Genomic DNA, 22,566 nt, shown 5'->3' with positions numbered 1-22,566 from the left:
CTAGGCCCATCTGACTCTATCCATCACATACAGGCACATGCAACTGCATACTCTCACATGCAAAGGGGCACACACACACACACACACACACACACACACACACACACACACCACTCAGTTCTAGGCTACTGGACTGTGTATACTCCTGAAATATACTTACCCCCACAGACACTCAGGTCATCTCTGCTAAACACAGTCATGGAAAGCAAAGGAACAGCACTCACCTTGAGAAAAATCTGAATTTCCCAAACCAGGTTATGGTATGCTGCCTCAACTTAGGTCCTTCCATGAAAGTCTTTGTATGTAAGTTTCCCTTCCACTGCACAAATAGCACATCAACTCTGGTCACTGGAAGTACAGGCAAGCCTATTATGATTCCTCAGGATGAATGATTTAACGGAGCTCATTGATACCATTTTACATCTCCACGTTATGGTCTAAATCATGCCCCACCCCCTGTCCAAGATTTATTTGTCAATATCCTAACCCCTACTACTTCAGAATATGACTGCATTTGGAGGCTGAGCCTTTAAAAAGGTCATTAAGGTAAAATGAGATCACAGGTCACATGACTGGTATTCTCAGAAGAAGAGGAAAATCTGGACCCAGACACAGAGGAAAGATAATATGAAGACAAGGGGAAAGATGGCCATCTACCAGCCAAGGAGAGAGGCCTAGAAAATATCCTTCCAACACAGCCCTCAGAAGGAACCAAGTCCTTAGATTTTCAATCTCCAGACTGTGACTCAGTTTCTGTTGTTTAAGCTACGCAACCTGAAGCATTTTGCCTGAACAAACTAATGCCATCTGTAACTGCATGTGCCATTGACCTTGCTCAGGTGCCTTTTGACACCCCAATTCCATTCAGTCACCAAAACTTGAGGATTCAGACCTCTCATATGTGTCTTTCAATTCCCCTCCATTCCCCACATATGGGTGTAAACTCAGACTCATCCTAATTTTTGGCTATGATAATCCTAATTATTGGTTTCTCTGCCTTCAGTTCCTTCTCCTTTTTGCCCAACATCTGCAGAGTGAAAGATGTTCAAAGGAGACCACAACCAATTCTAAACAGATGCAGGGCCAAGGTGTCAGGCCATAGTGCAGTCACCTACTCAGCCAGGCACCCACCTCTGGTGCCTTTGGGAGCAGGGCAGCAGGTGAGGTAGAGTACCTAGGACTCAGACCTGCACTTCTCCCAGCCTTTAGGAACTGGCACAGCTATCCCAACTCACTAGCCCAAATCATCTCTCTATATTACAGACTCTCTCACTTCCCTCTTTCTGGAAATCCTTCCCTGGGTATCCACAACCTACAAGGTAGTTTCTGAGCTATTTAGCAAGGGGTTTTCCTTTGTTTTCAACCCATCTGCTTTTCAGTCTCAGGCTCATCACCCCGCAACTGACATCCTGGGGTGCAGCCATCCTGAAAGATTTTTCAACTTCATAAACCATCATTGTCCTTATATCTCCAAGACTTTTCACATCCTGAGAATGTCTGGGCCCCACCCTTGTCTGCTCATGGAACTACTTCTTAAAATTTTGAGACTCCACACAGGTACCCTTACTTGTCTAGCTTCCCTCCTCCAGGCCTCCCCTTCTCTATGTCCTGGCACATTTCCAGGACAGAGCTTGCACTGGGTAGTCATTACATATGCTGCCTCTTGCTCTCTGGATGAGGGACTCCTCAAAACCAGGGAGGGAATGCTTCTTCAGGATTACGTCCACATATCTGCTCCTCTGGCTGACCAAGTTGGAAGCACAGAAAATCTCTGGAGATTAGATGATTGATGTGGTTTGCCACAAATGCTGCTGAGCTGAACTTGGTGACGGCCTCCCTAAGGAAAGAAGGATGTTTTTCCCAAAATCAAATTAGGTCCCACCTGCATATCCACCTTTCTGGCGCCCAGGCTCTGAGATAAGAGCACGGGTCTCCTGCAGCATAAAGATCCGCTGAACGGATGAATGAAGTCATTAATAACCTTTGACTGTGTGCTGGAGTCAGTGCAGTGCTGGGAAGGATATTTTCAAAAGAAAAACATCACCTTTTTTACTAAGGATAGAATTGCTTGGTTACGAATCATTCTTTTCTTAGGGAACTTGCTCTTAATGAAAGTCACAGTGAATGGGGCGGATGTGCTTGCTCCTTGGACCTTTCCGAAAGAACAGTACGATCCTACTAACAAAGCCTAGACTTGATAGGAATAAAGAGTGAGCCTGTGTCTGCATGGAGGAAACACACACACACACACACACACACACACACACACACAGAGAGAGAGAGAGAGAGAGAGAGAGAGAGAGAGAGAGAGAGAGAAATTAGATAAAGCTGGGAAGAGAGAAGCTGCCTGAGTTGGTTGACTTCAGATTGGGTGAACAAAAAATAGGGTCTCAGTTAAACCTGACACAGTTAAGATTTCACTTTTAACATGAGAAGGCCACTTTCTGCAGGTGGACACCAAAAGACACAACTTTGGCCTTTAAAGCTTAGTGCAAGCTCTCTGAACCATCCCCCCCACCACCTCCAACACACACACACACACACACACACACACACACACACACACACCATGCAGGTTAGGGTGTCTCTAATCTTCCAGATTCATCAAGGACTCCCATGCTGAGATCAGTTCTCTGGGGCTCTTTTAAAGAATGACCTGGATTACACCCAGGAGGATATGGATAGCCTGCTGGCATGCCCCTGTCCATGCAGCTTATTCTGCAGTCCTTGTCACTCCTGCACAACTGCTTCAGTAAGCCTGACTTCACAGACTGAAGGAAACCAGAGATCTCTGGTTGGTCCACTGTGCCAGCATGAGTGCTGTCATCCCCGCATCTTGCTGAGGCCCTCTGTGTCTGCAAGGCTAAGTCATTAGTGATCACTTACCATCTTCCTCTCCCAAGACCCCCTGAATGTCTGGAAAAATCACCCGACATTTTCCATGGGACACACCACAACTGAACCCTGTTCATCTACCTGCAGTCTCTAAGAACATAAGGAGCACAGATTCCAAAGTCAGAACCCCATTCAGCTACCTGGCCTAACTGTAGCCTGTGTCTTAGTTTCTTTTACGAAAGGTAATATACATAATCCTACATAATAACATTGTTGCAAGAATTAAATGAAGTCATATACATAAAGCTACTAAAACCCAGCACATAGTAACACTCAATAATTACTAAACCTCCTTGAAGCTGTAGATGTGATACAATTCCCTCTGTGCCATCCAATGTATTCACACCTGGGTGACTTGTCTCTACCTTAAACAGCAAGTCAAACCTGACACAAACTGCCTAGAAAACCAGGGTGAAATGTTAAGAAATCTGAATTTAAAGAGAGAACTCTGCACATTCTGTGTCTTACCTTTGGAGCTCATTGAAGATTACCCCAAAGAAACATCTTCAAAATTTGGAGCTCTTAAAAAATATTTAAATGCTCTTCATATCCCAGTCACACAGTCCTATTTCCATAGATCAGTTATATTTGTTCACATGCACACATCTTCTATGGTAAAATGTCTCTTCAAATCTTCTGCCCATTTTTCAACTGGGTTGTTGGTTTTCCTATTATGGACTTGAAAGATTTCTTCATATATTCCAGATACAAGTCTTTTATCAGATATACAGTTTACAAATGTTTTCCTCCCAGCCTATGATGACTTTTTATATTCTTGTTGGTGTATATAGAAGCAAAGAAATGTTTAATTGAAATAAATGTATCCATTTTTTTTCTTGTATCATTTATGCTTTTGGTGTTAATCTAAGAACTCTAGTTGATCCAGTTATAATAATTTTCTCCTGCTTTCTTTTTTAGAAGTTTTATGGTTTTAACACTGAGATTTATTTATTTATTTATTTATTTAGGTATATGGTGTGAGGTAAGGGTCTACACTCATTATTATGGTTTGCATATGTTCCCCCAAATTTGTATGTTGGGAACATAATCCTCAACACAAGAATATTGGGAAGTGAGTCCTAATAGATGATTGGATCATGAGGTCAGAGCCCTCATGACTGGATTACTGCTGTTATCAGGGATTGGGCCAGTTATCATAAAAGCTGTTATAAAACAAGTCTGTTCCTCATGCTTTTTCTTTTACATATACAAGCTTATCCTCTCCTGTTTCCAACCTTCATATAAAATAGCAAGAAACTCTCACCACATGCTACCACCATGCCCTTAGACTTCTCTACTTCCAGAGTCCTGAGCCAAATTATACCCCTGTTCTTTGTCAATGCCCAAGTATATGGTGTTCTAACACAGCAGCAGAAAACAGGTTAAGATACTTTTTGCATATAGAGATCCAACTGTGCCAACATCTTTTACTGAAAAGGCTATCTTCACTCCACCATCTGGAAATCTCACCTCGAAAAGTGTTAATGAATTTAATTAATTTCATTTGAAAGACTCTGTCACACTCAATAAAATCATGATTATATATAAGAAAAAAACATTTGAAATTATGTCCAAACAGCAGCTCTGTTCTGACTTTTATTGTTTTCAGAACAAAGATAACATAAAACAATCTCTTAAATGTGATACATGTTATAGTCTCTTCAAAAAACACACGGAGAAATGGGGAAAACCTCATACAATGTTTAAAATTTTGTAAAATAGCAAGATTTTTCAGGTTGTCATAGCTTTCTTTAAGAGACCAGCCTAAAGCTCTCATGCATGAGTAGTAATATATTATAAAATAAAATTAAAATATGTAGAGAATTGTTAGCTTAGAACATGTCATTTTTGTTTACAAGAATCTTCTTGCAGCAGCCCAGCAGAAATCCAACACTAATTTTTTTCTGCTTTGAAAATGCATTTTTAATCATTGTTTATCAAAAGTTACATTTTTATTAAAAGCTTATTAGGCCGGTGGCACACAGTCTGTAATCTCAGCGGCTTGGGAGGCTGAAGCAGGAGGATCACAAGTTCAAAACCAGCCTCAGCAACTTAACAAAGCTCTAAGCAACTTAGTGAGATCTGTCTCAAAATTTTTAAAAATAAAAAACACTGGAGATGTGGGCTCAGTGATCCCGGGCACCCAAAACAAAACAAAACAATTTCCAATCAACAAATCGGAGGCTTTTCAAAGAGTGTTCCAAAACCTCACAGAAACAGGAATGTTAACATTGACTGAACACATATACCATCACTCATCTCTGAACCGTTGATCTAAAGAATAATTCCCCTGGTAGGAATTTCACAACACTTTCACATCTATTTATTCAAATTCTTTGTTAATCTACATTTGTTCTGCCTTTAAGAAACCATTGTAGATAAGAGTTTTCAACCTTCCAGGCTGAATTCATTCTCTTCCCACTGGAACTTTTTATTTCATATACTCATACCCCGGCACACAGCTATAAACTCTGGTTTTGTTATCACTAGTATTTTATCCTGTAAATCTTACTGTCTATCATACATTGAAAAATGATAGAGTGTACTTCAATAACCTAGAACCATTATAAAGACAAGGCAACAGGATGCAAATGTCCACATGCTGAATGGAGTTATGGAATATATAGTAGGGGCAGAGTGATGAAAGAGATAGACAAGGGCCTTCAGTATTACAGCCCTTGGCCTAATATCCCTCAGACAGAAACAGCGCAAGTACTTGGTGTCCACAAACAGAACAGAAGTGTTGAATGAATTCTCAAGTTTAAATCACAAAAATATTCCAAGTGTGGTGGTGCATGCCTATAGTCCCAGGAGCTCGGGGAAGCTGAGGCAGGAGAACTGCAAGTTCAAAGCTAGCCTCAGCAACTTGATGAGGTCCGAAGCAACTTAGCAAGACCCTGTCTCAAAATAAAAGTACAAAAAGGGCTGGGAATGTGTGTGGCTTGGTGGTTAAGCACCAAGTTCAATCCCCAGTACAAAAAAAAATATATGTCCATAAACTGAACATGCAAGTAATAATGTTATGTTGACAAATATAAACATTTAGAATATAGGACTCCTTCTAAAGTTATGAAGTATCAGGGATATTAAAAATGCCTACTGCAGCATTAAAAATACGTTTCAAATATCAAGTAAGGAAATAATGGAATGGACTCTCAAAAGAGAATATCTGGAATATGGATTTGTCCTTTCAAGACAGCATATCAGGGACCACTTGATTTCCAACTAAGGTTCCAGCAACCATGGGAGATATTTATCATTTGCAAAGTTAATGATCCCTTTACAACCTCAATTTCTTTGGATGCAACTGTTTAAAAAATTACATGTTAAAGAATTTCAATGTACTCGACAATAACAACAATAACTAACTAGATAATGGAAATTATTTTATAATCACTGCAAAATAACAGGTTGTGCCTTATGAAATTATCTTTAGAAATAATTGTAGTCATGGATATAAATGTTCCCAAGAATTACTATCTACAGCAGGTACAATCCTTCTCAGTACTGGGTGAAACATTTTTTTTTTTTTTTTGGAATCTAAAAGTATAAAAAAGATGAACTTAACCACTCTGGACAAGTTAACATCCCAAGTATGTACAGATAACTATATTTAATAATCATCTTAATGACAAAAGCATCCACAAAATAAGGCATCTAGAAATAAAAGCACTTTTTTCAAGTTTTTCCCTAAAGCCTCAATGGCTCTTTAGAAGCCTTCTCTCTCTGCCCCCAAACAAGAGCTTATAGAATCCTTGCACCCTTAAACCACATGCAGCTGAGGACCAGTGACTAGAAATATTGTAGCTGGCAGAGGAGGACACACATTCACTTCCTCTTCCCCTCATATTCTTTCTTCTCTACTCAAACCACTGTCTCATCATTTCTGCTGTTAGAATGTTTGGATGCAACTGTTTAAAAATTACATGTTAAAGAATTTCAATGTACTCGACAATAACAACAATAACTAGATAATGGAAATTATTATATAATCACTGCAAAATAACAATTTCCCAGTCCCTGTGTGCTTTTCTCCACTCCTGCCTTATCAGATCTCTACCGCCCCTCCCAGAGACAGCCAGGGTTTTTTCTTCTTTCAAATTCATCTGAATGCCTGATGGCTCAAGAAAATATCTATCCAAGGAACAGTGAACTCACACACAGCCACACCACATGAAGACCACCTGAATTGATATTGAAATAAAACCACCTTTGCTCTGACATATGCCTGGAACAGTACTGTTTACTGAGATGTTACCCCTCAGTTGCGTAAAGAGGCATCTTGGCCTCTTTGCTCAGAGACATGCATTCAAGTCAGGATATGGCCCTCACCCTTGGGCAGGTCCTGTATCTGCAGATCCATCTAACTGTGGGGGGTGGAAAAACTGTGTCTGTGCTGAACACCATATTTTTCTTTCCTTGTAATTATTCCTTATGCAATATCATCTAACCACTACATACATAGCATTTACTTTATATTATGTATTGCAAGTAATGGGTAGATGACAAAGAAAAGGGAGGCTGTGTGCACATTATTTGGAAATATTACACCTTTTTACATAAGGGACTTGAGCATTGGTGCATATGGTATTCACGGGGTTCTGAGAACACATACCCCATGGATTCCAAGGGACATTACACAGACTGTGTTCTGTGAGTCTGGTGGAAAATGAAATTCCACCTCCAACAACCTCTGAAGTAACAGGTGAGTCATTCAGAGTCCATTTCTTATAAACTCCTATCCTACTCATCCATCCACAAAGTAAAGGGAATAGGAGGACATTTCTCCATGTCCTTCAAGCTCTCCTGACTCTTCTACCCACATGCCAATGATTTTTGTAGAAGCCCCAGCAGTGACTAGCCCATGCTTTGAAGCCCTCTCTCTCTCTCTGCATACACTGCCCAGAGCTGGGTAGCCAAACAGGAGACAGTGAAAAATGCCAATCAGGGAGACCACAATGAACCCACATCCAAACCACAGAGAAAGCCAGGAGAAAAGCAAAAATGTGCTGTCAGGAGAGAATGGAGGAGAATCCCCTCTACTCCTTAAAAGGGAAGGGTTGCAACTAAAACGGAGAATTAGGAAGTAGAAAAAAAGAATGCAAGATTCCAAGCCTCATTTCAAAGTGTTTCAGGAACCAGACTCAAGGCAACCCTAAAGCATTCTGAATTTTAAAAATCAGGACGCCATTAGTATCGTTACTTCTAAAAGCAAAAAAGAAAAAACGTGCGAGTGAAAAAGCTTTTACTGCTCTCAGAAGTAAAATTCAATAATCTTCATATATGTGTGAGGTGGGGTAGAGAGGAAAGGGGAAGAGGGTAAAAGTGAGCTGCTTTGGAGTGATGTTTAGTTATACGGTCCTTTTTTTTTTTTTTTTTTTCAAGTTCTAGTTCATGCTCATCTTAAATTTTCTGAAGCCTGCAGTTATGATCCCAGTGTGAACATATACAACAGAAAAATGTCAAATAAAACATGATTACAACTTGCAGGGTATGACAGTGGAGAGTAGACAGGGCCCGATCTTCCCTCTCCCAGACTATTTACATTCTTATCAATGTACACAAGTCTACACAAAATGACAAGCATATATTTGGATGGCAACAGATCAGCTGCTTCTGAAATTTGCCTAGTTCAGGAAAGAGATATGCACAAGAACAGAGGTGTAATAAGCACAGTGTTTGGAATTACCAGGGGCAGATGCAAATTTTCACCTCAGAAACAAAGCAGGTCCAAGAAGGGAAAATGAGAAAGGTTGTGATTCTTCTCCCACTGTCTGTCTGCCTCTCTTTACCTGAGGAAAAGAGTTTGCCTAGACCGAAAAAAAAAAAAAAATAGATGGCTTCTTCCACACAGGAGAGATCTGCTTCCCGTGGCAGGAAGGGCCGTTTGGGTGTTGCTGAGCTCTTTTCCATTGCTCTTTCTACTTCCTCTTGAGATTGTGCCTATGTTATATAATATTGTATTATATTAGATTATTATATTGCATTGCATTACATAGCAACACTAAAGGAATAGAAGGAAATGAGAAAGGGAACCAATTAGTCATCACACTCTAGGACATGAAGTAGCTGGCAGATACTCAGGGAGCCTCAGGGGTTTTGAGTGACATTTGTCATTCATAGTACTGGGCAGCAGCAGAAGTCCAGGGTGGTGAAGATCACCCAGGTATAACTTGAAGTTTCTGACAGGCATGAGTTCAAGATGTAAGAGCAACAGACAGCTTTTGGGTCTGGTACCTAAAAACTCAAATTGGTATAAAGTTTATGTTATATGTATTTTATCACAATTAAAAACAAACTCAAAACTTAAGGGCTCTGTGACTTAGCCTTTCCTTTGACATATGCTCAGACAAAGAGGTTCTTCCAGGCTCTGGAGTGGCCAGCTAGGAATCCCAAGGGCTCCAATTTGACAAACACTTCCAGAAAGAAGCCTCCTCCTTGGGGGTCACCTAAATTAAACAAAAATCTGTAAAACTTATGAAAAGATGCTGTCCTATAGGAGGAGGATAGAACCTTTCAAATGCACAGAAAAGTGTGTTGGAAAAATATTTATTACAAGAAACAAAAGAAACCTTTACAAGGAATATTCCCAGGAAATACAAGAAAACAAAAAATAAGGGAGGGAAAAAAAGTGAGACTTAAAAAGTTACTCAGGTACTTCCTGAGATGTAAACTGATAGGATATGGTACAGCCTGAAAGAAAAAAATTCTTAAGAGAATAAAAATAAAAATCAATGTGCTATCATAGGGCAAAACTAAGAATGGATACTATGGAAACAATAAACTACAGTAACAGAGAGGACACATTTGAGAAGCCATCCCAGGGGACAGAGGTAAAGGACAAAGAAAACAGAAATAGGAAGGTGAAATAGAGTTGTTGACATGGAGAAGGAGGAAGAGAAGAGTTAAAGAGATCAGAGATAGAACATGAAGATATGCTTCACAGAGTACTGCCCAAACATGCGGAACACTCAAGTCACCCAACATAGGACAAGCTTTTTTTTTTTTTTTTTCCTTCCTGAATTTAAAACTCACTGAGTCAGGTGATTAAAAAGACAGACAAAATTAGTCAGAAGAGACCCCTGTGTAGACACATTCATGTGACTTTTACATTAAATCCAGTAAAAAAAAAAAAAAAAAACAATTACAAGAAATAAAAATTAGATTGCCCCTATTTCTCTTTCAGAACCCCTAAATACCAGAAATTAGGGGACACTGTCCACAAATGTTTTAAGAAAAAAAAAACAATGAAGTTGTTTCATTACTCAGTACTAACTCAGTATTCAGGTATGAAAAATATCTGAAGTTCGGGCTCGGATTGTGGCTTCAGGGCAGACCACTTGCCTCGAATGTATGAGGCCCTGGGTTCAATCCTCAGCACCACATAAAAATAAATAAATAAAATAAAGGTATTAGGTCCATCTATAACTTAAAAAAATTTTTTTTTTAAATCTGAAGTTTCAGAAAGAGTATCATCCACATTTTAATGCTAAAAATGTTGGAAAATTTATGCCAACTGACCCATAAAGGGAAAAGATTAAAAAAAAAAAAAAAGAGGAAATGGGAAGAGGATCATTAAAATGGCAAATTTCAAGCACTGAAAAGAGAATCTAAATAGTACTTCTAAATTTTTAAGCAATAACTTGACTTAAATTTAAAAATAATTCTCAAGTAATAATTTATTGATAATTTTATTTAAAATAAAATATTATTTTATTTAATAAAATAGTAAAAAGTCCATCCCATGCCAGGTGTGATGGCCCATTTCTGTAATCCTAACAACTCATGAGGCTTGAGACAAGAGGATCACAAATTTGAGGCTAACCTCAGCAATATAGCAAGGCTCTAAGCAACTTAGGAAGATTCTGCCTCAAAACAAAAATTAAAAGGGTTGGGGATATAGCTCAGTGGTAAAATCATTGCTGGGGTCAATCCCTGGTAAACCCCCCCAAAAAATCCTTTTTTCTACATGCCAAAATAAATTCTCAATAGAAAATAAATTGATTTAAATACTCAGAATAAATATTTTTAAATGAGGGTGGGCAAAGGACTTAAAATCAGTATACTATAGTAATGCAGCCACATCAATGTTTATAGCAGCTCAATTCACAATAGCTAAACTATGAAACCAGCCTAGATGCCCTTCAACAGATGAATGGATAAAGAAACTATGGTATATATACACAATGGAACATTACTCAGCCTTAAATAAGAATGAAATTATGCCATTTGCTGGTAAATAGATGGAACTGGAGAATATCATGCTAAGTGAAATAAGCCAATCCCAAAGAACCAAAGGCCAAATGTTTTCTCTGATATGTGGATGCTAATTCATAATAAGGGGAGGGGGATAAAAGAGGTATTTTGAACTAGACAGAGGGGAATAAAGGGAGGGGAGGGGGATTGGGGGTAGGAATGAAAGTAGAATAAATTGGACATTATTGCCCTATGTGCACATATGATTTTGAAACTGGTGTAATTCTACATCATGTACAACCAGATGAATGAGAAGTTATACTCCATTTATGTATGATATGTCAAAATGTGTTCCTCTGTCATGTATAACTAATTAGAACAAATAAAAACTTCAAAAATAAATAAATAAAATGAGGGTTGGGTTGGGTTTTAACAATGACAGAGCACTTGCCTAGCATATGCAAGGCCCTGGGTTTAATTTACAACATCACACACACACACACACACACACACACACACACACACACACACAAATGTATACATTTAAAAGTTGAATTGATAAAAGTAAATATCAGGGATATGACAACAGGAAGATTGAAAACTTCAGAATAAATAATCACAATTAAATGTTAACTAAACTATAAGATAATTGAAGCATGTGGTAAATAAAAGTCAACTGTTATACTTTTAGTCTACACATGAAATATCTATATATAGCTTGAAATTTATATATATATACGTATATATATAATTAATAAGAAAATAGAGTATCTTAGAGGAAAGATATGCAAGGATATGAAAAAAAATCAATTTAGGGGAAAAATATGAATGGCCAGCAAATATCTTGAAAATTAAGCACCATGAGCCACAGGTACAAACCTGTAATTCTGACTATTTGGGAGGCTGAGGCAGGAGGATAACAAGTTCATAACCAGCCTGGGCAACTTGTAGAGACCTTGTCTCAAAATGAAATATAAAAAGGTCTGGGTTATAGTTCAGTGCTACAGCTTACCCAGCATATGCCAAGTCCTAGTAACACCAAAAAAGAAAAAGAAAAAAATGGTAAACAAAAATTTAAGACATAAATTTTCATCTTGAAAATAGTTAGAAAAAATGGAAAAAAAAGTCCAATACACAGTAGTGAAAAGAGTTAGGGTCAACAGTCACTCTCACTCACATACTTCTGAAAGTGGGATAATTTGGAACAATCAACAACCATTTGTGAAAATTATTGGAAAAATCATGGCAACATTTGAAAATTTCATATATTCTATGATGCAGCCCCTTCATTTTTAAGAAGAACTTGTCCAAACAACTAAAGTGTGTGCATGAGCTGAAGTCATTCATATTAGAATATAAATCAAAATCGAAGATAATAAATAACCCAAGTGTACAAAAGGAAAGAATACATTAATTAAGATACATCTATACATTCTATAACCATGCTTTAATTTATGTTGAAGAAGAATACTAATGACGTGGGAAAAAGTTCAGATGTTGTTTTTAAGGAAGTTCCTAACCTGTATCAAAATATCCATAACAATGTGATGGGCATTATTCTTCAAAGTACATGTATGAAGACAAAAAAAATATTCATAGCACAATTATTAGATTAATGCTTATAAAATATAACAAAATATAAAATGCCATTTTTTAAGATATTGAAATGACAGGCAATCTTCCTTTTCTCTGTGTTCATCTAAAAACTTACAATGAAATCTCTACAATGACACACCTTACAATAATGGGACTTGGAACATAACAGTTGCTGTCTGCTCTCTGCCTCGCCCCAGTTCTCAAACAGGGACAAGTCCAAGTTCCTCTTCAGGAAAGAAGAATTACTGGAAGGGAGGGCAGGGTTACTAAGGGAAACAGCAGGCAAACCTCTTTGGGAAAACATATGTGGTATTGGGGAGTGGGGGTAATTGTCCAAACATCCCAGATAAGTCAAAACAGGCATCAACTAACCAACACTTCACGGAATAGCTATTGCTGTCCAGAAAGTTCTAGCCAGCTACAGGATCTTAAATCCTCATCCATGATGTTTAAGTCAGAATGAACAACTGCCATGAAAAGGTACGGAACCATAGCCAGGACCTGGATAGATCCCACAGTGAGACCCTTCAGCTCCAGGTTAGCTAGTTACACAGGCTTGTGCTAACCATTTCATTAGTCTCACAATAATTCAGCTCCTCATTTCTAATAATTGGATATTTGGGAACTCACTTATAATATCATAGCAGCATTTTATTGGATTTCTTTCATAATAAAAAATCAAACTAATATTATTTTTAAAAACTATTCGATTAATTCTTAAGAAAAAATCCACTAAAAAGAAATTTTTAAATCATCCTCAAAATAATAATGGAGATAAAATAAAAAATTAAAATGTAATCAAATAACATGGAATACATATATTTTTTAAAAAAATATGGAAACCATGTATTCAAACTTAAGAAATTAGTCTAGGGCTGCTTGCCTAGAATGCAGGAGACCCCAAGTTCAACTCCTAGTACAAATAAATAAATGAATGAATAAATGGAACTGGACATGGTGGCACATGCCTGTAATCCCAGGAGTTTGAGAGGATGAGGTAAGAGGATTAAAAGTTCAAGGCCAGCCTCAGCAACTTAGCAGGATCCTAAGCAAGTTAGTGAGACCCCGTATCAAAATAAAAAGTAAAAATGGGAGTTCATAACCCACTTGAATCAAAGTGTGAAATATGATATATCAAGAACTATGTAATGTTTTGAACAAGCAACAATAAAAAACAATGATAAAATAAATAAATAAATATTTTTTAAAAACCTGAAAAAAAAAAAAGGGATAGAAACGGAGCTCAGTGTAAAGCGCCACTGGGTTCAATCCCTAGTACCTAAAAATAAATAAATATCCAAAGCTTTATTCAAAGGAAAATTCATAGTATTAAATATTCTTTTACAAATCCTTTTGTAAAAAGATTTTGTAAATATCCTTTTACAAAAAGGAGGAAATTACATAAATAAGTCAAACAGGCTCTACAAGACATTACACTGGGGAAAAATGATATTTTAAAATAAAAAAGTAACATAAAGGAAATATGGAGATACAAGAGCTAAGATCTAAATCCAAAAGCTCCTTGTTTGACAATGACAGATTTTTGGCAATTTATCTGGAAGAGAAAAAAATCCACTGTAATGAGATAATATTTTTTAAATCATTAACATATTCTCTCTTTTGTCATTTTTTTTGAGGGGAGAAGGGGTACAGAGACTAAACTCAGGGGCGCTCGACCACTTAGCCATGTCCCCAGCCCTGTTTTGTATTTTATTTAGAGACAGGGTCTCACTGAGGTGCTTAGTACCGGGCTTTTGCTAAGGCTGGCTTTGAACTCACAATCCTCCTGGCTCAGCCTCTGAAGCTGCTGGGCTCTTCTGTCTTTCTTAATACGTGAGTCTTCTAGAAGCATTTAGAAACATCTTTGGGGGTTGGTGGAGAAAAATAAGACTTTTTAATACAGAAAGAATGCAAAGAGAAAGTATAAGGTAATATTCTACTCTAGACAAAATAGAATTTGCTTCAGCTCCAAGAGATTTCTCTTATTCCCCTCCTTTAATACACTAACCACATGACCTAGAAGAAGACATTGTTCCCAGAGTTTTCCCAGTTCCTTTCCCCTGACCCCCCACAATTTGGCATTAAAGCTTGTATTTGAGTCATGACAAAATATGAAGCAGAGGGGAATCGGCACATTCCTATCATGAAGTACAGGTGAGAGGAAGAGACAAAAAGGTAGAAGAGAGTTTGGGTTTGGAGAGAAACAGGTGGGGGCCATAACACGATAACATCAAGGACAATAACAGAGGGAAAGGAGGTTTTTGCATCCTCCTATTAAGATTCTGGAAACAGATCACCTCTTGAGCAGTCCCTTACTTTGAAATCAACTTTGAGTGGGGTCCCATCTTGGTGGATCACAAGGGAGGGAGACCCTGATATTAAGTTTCCTGAACCAACAATGGTTAGGTTAGATGGTTCCCCTAAAAGGCTAAGAGACTGTGGAACTAGCTAGCTAGAGCTGAGAAAGATAGTATTGTAGCAAAAGTCAAAAAGTGACAATCTAGAAAAGGATCCAAAGAAACCCTTCACCAGATTCCTTATAGCATCAATGGGCACTCAGATAACTAGGAAGTACTAACAGGTGTAATGCCTGACCAAAAAAGAATGAACTCCAAGCAGCAGGATCTCATACCTGGCTATTGAAAGGGGGCCTGTCTACCAAATAGAAAAGATGTAACATCACTCTGGAGACCAGAGGAGTTAACGTGTACCATGATCTTGAACCATAGGCTCTACCACTGAGCTCCATCCCCAGTCCTTTTTATTTTTCATTCAGAGACAGGAACTCGCTAAATTGCTGAAGCTGTCCTAAAATTTTGGATCCTCTTGCCTCAGCTTCCTGAGTCACTGAGATTATGGGTGAGTGCCACCACACCCACCTAGATGTCATTTTTAAGTGAAAGATATGTTGGGAGCAATCTGAGATATGAATAATTTGTTAACAGAGTAAATATTACCAGAAAGAGTTTTAAGGATACGTACGTACACCAACTGGCCCTGCACCAATAAAATGCTGCACTGCAGAGAGATTAGGTGTGGGATTCTGGGTCCATGGATTTGATTCCTAGTAGCACAGTTTGGAAATCTATAACTTAGGGTAATTTACTTAATTTCTCAATGTTTCAGTTTCCTCACCTATTAAATGATACAGGTTTTTCTTACTATTTCTAAGGATTAAAAGAGTTAATAAAGGATATAGATAAGTGTCTGGCCCATAAGAAGAGTTCATTCATTTGGGGCTCCTCTTATTGGTATCATTAATGAGGAAGATCAGACCAGCTACAGAATAAGAAATTGCAATTTCTCTATACAACCAAGTAGTATGGTGATCTAAAGTTTGTTCCCCTGATACATAAGTAATCGAAATTAAAAGTGATAAAGGGGATATAAAGCAGATCAAAGGGCAAAGAGATTTCTACTAACACAGCACTATGGTATAAATGAAAAATTTAACCACACTAAAAAAATATGAATTAATTACCTAGAAGTATGCCAAATGGAAAAGAAGTGTGCCAAAATAAATTGTAAAATTCATCAAAAATTACCATACACACACACACACACACACACACACACACACACACACACACACACACACTTGCTGTCCTGGGATCAGATCATTTAATGAGTACATGCTTTCAAACTTTCCCAAAGCAGAAACCTCAGGATGTATAATAGTCAAAAGACTTGGAAGAAAATGAAATGCCCCCAGTTCATTGAGAAAGCTACCCATCTGCGCACACAAAACTGCATAAAATAAAACTATAGGCCAATATTTTTCTCACAAGCTTTTGTTAATTCAGAATTTGTTAATGCCTCTAGTATAATATGACATTCAACAGGGGACTGAGTCTGGCAGTGCTGTTCCTCACTCTGGAGTCTCTTCCAGGTACTTCTGGACTTTCATAGTGCCAAACCAGAGCCACAAAGGAGGGAACCTCCAGTTATGCAATCAGAAGATTAAGGTGATCCAAGAGCCAAGAGGAAGATAAATAGAGGGAAAGAAGAAGTGAAACAGTAAAAGATTGCAAGAATAATAATAGCAATGCTGAGGAACAAAGCAGTACATTCTGTTAGTGAAAGCATAAATGGATTGGATCCTTCTAGTAAGCAATTGGAAATGTGATTTAGAACCTTAAATGCACATACTCTTTGACTTAATAATCCAACTTCTATCAGTTCATTCTGGGGAATTAATTTGAAACAAAGATAAAGATATACAAACAAGGATGGATTTAATAGAATTTTGAAAGCAACCCCCCACACACCAAAAAAAAAAAAAACACCCAGGAAACAACCTTAATGTCTAAAAATGAAGACAGTTATATAAATTAGGGACTATTCATATAATGGGTTATACAATAATCAAAAGCAATGTTTTAGGACAAAATTAATAAAACGTACAAAGGTCTACAATGTTTAGGGAGAAAGATGGAACACAAAGTACAAAATACAATCTAAACTGTATTTTAAAAATATGTATATATGGCAAAGACCACTAGAAGAAAATAGGACAATATGAATACAGTCTCTGGATGCTGGGACTTAGTGAATTATTTTCTTTTATATATTTTTCCTGTTGTATTTCCTGAGTTGTATTAGTTTTATGATCAGAAAAAAAAATAGAAAACCCAAATCATTATTGTCTGTGTTTAAATATTCATATGAATGATAAAGGAAAAAATTTAAGTCTTCATTCACCAAGGAGAAAAACGTTTACAGCACACCCAAGAATTCAAATCCTCCAAACCTGAATCTTAATAATGATACACTTTAAACCATAGAAGGAAAAAAAAAACCTAATCCCTCCAAAAGGAGAAGCGACTTCTCTAGGGGGAGGGGGTTTCCAAACACCACTCAACACTCACATAGAGGGGCAGACTTTCAAAGGTTAAGTGAGCATCAAGAGTTTCTCAGAGTAATACACACACACACACACACACACACACACACACACACACACACACACACACTCAATCCTGTCATCCCAAGCTGACAGCTCAAACTAGTTGGTCCGGCCCAGGAGTCCCCCCGCCAGTCCCTTCGCGCCGCGGGCGTACCTGTTGTACCTGTTCGTGGTGGGAGGTATCGGGGGCGCGGGGCTCCTAAGTATTCTCAACGCTGGGGAAGTGCCTTGGGGATCCTCCTCGCTTTCATCCACCAAGAGCCTGCACCACCAAGGGAAAAAAATAAGTTGTTACACCTCGCGGGGAGCTGTTGGCTGGCAGGTTGTGCGTTGCGCTCCAAGCCTAGCCATGGCATCTTTGCGCACCCCGGCTCCGGGGACAGTTCCCCAAGCACAGTTGGAAATGCCTTAAGAAGGGTAGGAAAGGACAGCAAAGACCAGAATGGAGAGCCCCGGGAGGATGGTAGAGAACCCGACGGCAGGTCCTGCTCCGAAGCTCTCTCACCCACAGCGACGCACACTGGAGCCCCCACCACCCTGACAGGTCCCTCACCATCCATGGCGATGCCTACCGATCCAAGAGTCACCCCCATGCCCCACCCCTTCCTCAGGCAGCTGCTACCCCTCAGCTTGTTCCCCTAGCTACCAAAAGTCTGTGCGCCCAAGGCAAGCCGATCTGCGCCCAGAGCTCCCGAGGCGCACGGCGGGGCGCACGGCAAGGATGCGCGGGACCCGCAGGTCGATCTGCGGGGGCCCGGGATTACCTGGAGCGGGCGGGCGCGTCGGTGGGGCACCAGAGCAGGCGCAGCAGCAGCAGTAGTAGCAGGCTGGAGAGCAGGGAGAGCAGCGCGCACCCTGGCCGTACCCTGAGCCATGGGCGCCGCCGCCGCCGCTGATGCCCGGGCGAAGCGTAGCCGGGGCGGCCCCGACTCGCTACTCCCGCCGCTGCCGCCGCCGCCGCCACCACGGCCGTAGCCACGCACACCCCCAGTGTTCAAAGGCGGCGGCGAGGGGCGACAACAGAGCGCAGCGAGGGCCCGCACACTCTGGGCGCCCTGAGCCCAGCCTGCACAGTCTTGGCGGGGAGAGAAAAGAAGCTGTGTCCTGGCTCTTTCTTCTCTCACCCAGCCACGGCCCGCCGAAGCTCGGCGCTCCGCTGGCAGATGACGATTCACCGAGCTCGCCGCCTGTCCTCCCGGAGGCGCTCCTAGCTGCTGTGGGCTCTGGTCGCTGCAGCCGCCGCTGCCTCTGCCGCCACCGCGCGGGGTCACCTGAAGGTTGGGGCGCGGAGCTCAACTCCATGCTGATTGGGCTTCAACTTTTCCGCGCCCTCACCTTCTTCTGAGTGCCCGCATGGCTCCTCTGGAGCCCACGCAGCCCACCCAATCACACCACAACTGGGTCTGTGTCGCAGCGGTGGAGAGGAAGGACTTGGAGGAGCGAAAGAGGAAAGAAAAAAGGGCCCACTTCAGAAACTTCGAAAACTGTGGAGTCGCTCTACTGGATCCTCCCACACATTAAAGGCTGCCAGGACTTGGAGGTTGGATAGAACACAGCAGTGCATGGAAACAGTAACTTCCCCTTCTTAAACGCAGACTCATTGATACCAGAATCTAGGAAATCTTTTGGGGTGGGCGAGGACTAAATCCACCCCTGCCTGTTTTTGTAAATAGTTTTATTAGAACACTTACCTCCATGTCCACTACTTTACGCTACTCTGTAGTACCCATGATCATATAAGACTGTGGGATTTATGGTTGCTTTTGTACTACAAGAGCAGAACTGAGGAGAAGTGACAGAGATCCTATAACTCTCAAAGCCCATATCCTATCTGACAAGTTCCAGAAAAAGTTGGCCTTCTGCTGTTAAAGAGCTCATTAGCCTGAGGCTCTCTCTGTACTTTTAGCGCCTACCTAACAAGGAATCTGATTTACGAATATAAAGACCTCTTTAAGTTTCAGCCAGTCACAAGCAACCAGGTTTTAGCCAATCATAGACAGCCAACTCATCACATCACATCCAAATAAAGCAGCCACCTAGATATAGCCAGTCAACCAGGTGATTTCTCTACTAAGCCTCTGTGTTTCCCCAGTAAAAGCTTGATGCTCACTCACACTGCTAGCTTGAGCTCACTCAATCACTTCTGATTCTAAGTGATGCCTGGTTTATGTATAGTCTTTGCTCAAATAAACTGCTAAATTTGTCTACAAAGTTTTTCTTTTATTGCTGCTATGGGTCGAATCCTGGTATCCCTCCGAAATTCATGTGTTGAAACCTTAATCCTCAATGTGATGGGTTGGGTCATAGGGCCTTTGGGAGGTCATAAGGGTGGATTTCTCACAATGAGTGACAACCCTTAAAAGATGAGGCAGGAAAGGATTTGTTGTCTCCCCCACACCCCACTCACACTAACCTCCATCCTCTCTCTCTCTCTCTGTCCTCTCTGTCCTCTCTGCACCGTGGGGTAAGCCACACCTGTAATCCCAGCCGATCAAGAGGCTGAGACAAGAGGATCACAAATTAAAAGCCATCCTCAGTAAACTAATGAGGCCCTGAGTAACTTAGTGAACCTGTCTCAAAAAAAAAAAAAAAAAAAAAAAACCAGACTGGGGCTGAGGCTAGGGTTGGGGCTCAGTGGTTAAGTGCCTGTGGGTTCAATCTCCAGTAGAGGCCTGCTATCAGCCAACCAAGAAGTGTTCTTTCACTAGAACCTGGCCATGGTAATATCCTGATCTGTAACTTTGAAAAATTAATCTCTGTTGTGTCAGCCACTTAGTTCATGATATTTTTTTGTTATAGCAGCAGGATCTAAGACACAAATTCCCACTTTACATCATCTTGGCTTAGTCCATGTCATTTATTGAAATGGTTAGTTTCTCATTTATTGCTGGACAGTGATCCAGTGATGATTGGATCTAGTCAGGTTCTTGAATTATTTAATTAGAAATGGGTCTCAGCTCTTTCAGCCCTAAGCTAGCTCAACTACATGTGGCCCCTGGGCTGCCCAACCCCCCCATCTCCACCCAAGCAACCTTCCTATGCTTTAGACCTAACTATGTTTGGGAAACATCAACTAATCACAGACCTCATAGTGGTTACATGAAGGCACACAAGATTGTTCTACTTTAGTATAGATTTGAGATTTTTTTCCAACCCTTGGACTTCACCATCTTGTGAGCAGCTTTATAAAAGCATTATGAGAAAGCTAAAACTTTTAAAAAACTTTAATGAGTTAACATTAATGAATTACTTATACAAAGTAACAAAAATATTTAGGTTTCTACTGGAGTTTCTTAAAGGCATAAGGTCTTAACCTGAAAGAGACCAATGTAAAGAAACTTTGGGGAGCAAGTAGACTAGAGAACCAAATAAAGCTGACACCAGAGAGTTTGTCACAAGAAAAATAACATGTCAAGAAGTGAAGTACAAGATTGCCTAGTCCCTTTCTGTTAATTTTGCAAACACTCTAAAAATATTTGGTTGAAAACAAACTAGAACTTTGCACATAGTAGCTGACCAATACATGTTGATCATTGAGGGCTGGGTTTTTGGCTCAGTGGTACAGCACTTGCCTAGCATGTGTAGGGCACAGGGTTTGATCCTTATCACCACATAAAAAAAAAACTAATAAAGTTTTTTTAAAACTGTTTGATCAATGAGCAAAAACACTTTATAACTAATGCTATTCTTCAGAGGAAAAAAAAAAGCCAAAAATGAATGTGGTTAATGTTAGTTGCAAAATAGGCTGAACAAATGTTAGCTGCAGGGTGGGCTGAACACTTGACCCTCATCCTTACCCATCTGGTTCCTTATCACTAGTTTGCTTCAAGTCTGAACTCTAAACCCCACTCAAGGCTGAACACTTGACTTTCACCGGTCTAGTGCAATGGAAATCCATATCTGACCCCTGCCTCATCTGCCTGGAGGCAGAAGATGACACCCTTAGCAACTACAGAGTGATCCAATCACTGTACGCCACAGGGCAGCTTGCAGACCCAGAGACCCCATTAGATTTGGGCTATAAAAACTCTCTTCTGCTGGCCCCTGTCTCTTGCTCTCTGTGTCCCTCACTTTGACCCCTCTCCCTCTCTCTCCCTCTCTCTTCCCCCCCCCTCTCTCTTTTCCTCTCTCTTTTCTCTTCCTTCCCTGTTAATCAGACACCACCACAATAAAGATCTCTTAGTCGCTCTGAGTGTCATGGTCACTTTCCTTCCGGTTAAACTAAGATTTCCTTTTATAGATCACCACTGTAGTTAAATATATACTAATCAAGAAAGAAAAGGCTTCTACTTTTACATAAGACTGACATTTTTAGGGATCTCATTGCTTATCTGAATTTGATATAATAAAGTAATGCTATATCCAAATAGGGCTAAAATTAGATAGTAATAGAATTATACATATTTGAAAGTTTAAGCCCTCTGTTAAATAAGTAGTTGTGGCACAATCATCATGCAAATGGAAGAGTTGTCTGGATTTGGAAGATATTCTGAATTTTCTCTCAGTGCAGAAAAGTAGTACAGACAGCTCATACCAAAGATGGTTTGTAGAAAAAGAAAAGGGCATCATTATATCAGCCAGGAAGCTGCAATTTCATCTAATTTACTAAAGTCTAATATTTCAGCACAGCTGGGCTCAAAGCAACTGCAGAAGACTCAACCTTGCACTGGGTTCCTCAGACCAGGATGCAAATGAAGTTGCTTTTTATCAAGCCATTGGCTATCAGCAGGAGACTCAGAAAAGCCTATTTTAATTGGAAAACCAAGTGTAAATTTGCAATGGGAATTCTGAGCCCAGTGTTAAAATTTGACGGTAGGGAACTTTACCACAAACTTAGTAGTTGAAGATTTGGATTGGAAAGACATGAGTTATCTTCCTTATCCTTGAGAGAGAAAGGAATGGGATAAAAACACAAGCTTTAAATATTATCAGCCATAGAACCAATACCAAGTATACATTTGACAACTTAATAT

At 39.8% G+C, this 22,566-nt stretch overlaps 1 protein-coding gene across 1 annotated transcript in view; it reads right to left on the bottom strand.

The window, feature by feature from the left end:
* Positions 1–18,581, bottom strand: part of St8sia6 (ST8 alpha-N-acetyl-neuraminide alpha-2,8-sialyltransferase 6) — a 129,633-nt gene extending 111,052 nt beyond the window's left edge. Inside the window, exons 1-2 of the mRNA XM_021726680.3 lie at positions 18,358–18,581; positions 17,748–17,855 (exon numbers count right to left, since the gene is read on the bottom strand). The gene's annotated coding sequence lies outside the window, so the exon portion shown is untranslated. The remainder of the gene's footprint in view (positions 1–17,747; positions 17,856–18,357) is intronic.
* Positions 18,582–22,566: the final 3,985 nt, after the last annotated feature.

Source organism: Ictidomys tridecemlineatus, chromosome 10, assembly GCF_052094955.1.
Source record: "Ictidomys tridecemlineatus isolate mIctTri1 chromosome 10, mIctTri1.hap1, whole genome shotgun sequence".
In the NCBI taxonomy this organism is placed as follows: domain Eukaryota; kingdom Metazoa; phylum Chordata; class Mammalia; order Rodentia; family Sciuridae; genus Ictidomys; species Ictidomys tridecemlineatus.
Note: the sequence above shows the minus strand (reverse complement) of the source record. Positions and strands in the feature narration are given on the sequence as shown.